This window comes from Fulmarus glacialis, unplaced genomic scaffold (assembly GCF_000690835.1).
Source record: "Fulmarus glacialis isolate BGI_N327 unplaced genomic scaffold, ASM69083v1 scaffold41377, whole genome shotgun sequence".
Lineage (NCBI taxonomy): Eukaryota > Metazoa > Chordata > Aves > Procellariiformes > Procellariidae > Fulmarus > Fulmarus glacialis.
In genome coordinates this window covers 19,698-20,606 of record NW_009223315.1, presented here as the reverse complement: position 1 = coordinate 20,606, position 909 = coordinate 19,698, and the positions used below count along the sequence as shown (strand labels likewise).

Here is a 909-nt window from a genome sequence, read left to right as displayed (position 1 = left end):
GAGGATTCGGTTTTTGTGTCTGAAAGAAGATGTTCTCTTACAGTTCGTGTTTGCTGTCTGACGTTGCATCTTTGCGACCATTATACCACGAAGACAACGAATATTGCAGAAAGGCAGAATAAATAGGAATATTTAGGTTGCATTAAATTCCTGGCCAGTTTTAAGGTGCAAAAGGAAAGGTGCAAAAAGGACAGTGGTAATTTTTACAGAGGATTTGTTTGCTATAGGTTTATTCTCCGGCCGCGCGGAGGCGAGTGCCACCGCCCGGTTCTATGGTGTAATGGTTAGCACTCTGGACTTTGAATCCAGCGATCCGAGTTCAAATCTCGGTAGAACCTACCACACGGCCCTCGCTTTTTCTGTGTCCGTGGCGGGACATCGCCCGAGCGCAGAGCCAGGCCAGCTTGTGTGTACGTACGTGCCTATAGAAGAGCTAAATAAAGGCAGACAGTTTTGCACGGACAGCATATATAATGATCCCTCACAGGGAAAACCAAACGGCAATGTCAAAAGTGCAGCACAGCAGGGTACAGACTAAAACGGGGGTAAAACCCAAGCAGCTGAGTGCTGAAGGGTTTTCCTTGGCCTGAACTGTATCGCACTATTCCTAATTTTCTTAAATTCAGTGAACAGCTATACATTTGACAAAAAGATCAAATACGACTTTAATTCTTTAATTTTCAAATAGTTCTTACTACAATTTAATTAGGTCTTTCATTACATTTTACTGTTGTTTTATATGTGTCTTAAGTTTTATTTGAGGAGAAAAAAAAGTCATTCACACCGAGGAAAATCTGATTCTCAGTAGATAGATGCACAGAATTTGGACATTACTTTTCAGATGCACCCAACTATTCACTTGGAAGATAGGGACAGAAACGCAACGATTTCTGAGTGGGTATAATCTCA

General features: G+C 41.8%; 1 non-coding gene across 1 annotated transcript; it reads left to right on the top strand.

Moving 5' to 3' along the window:
• Positions 1-266: 266 nt before the first annotated feature.
• TRNAQ-UUG lies at positions 267-338 on the top strand. The gene has a single exon. It is a non-coding gene; the product is annotated as a tRNA-Gln (tRNA).
• The last annotated feature ends 571 nt before the right edge of the window (positions 339-909 follow it).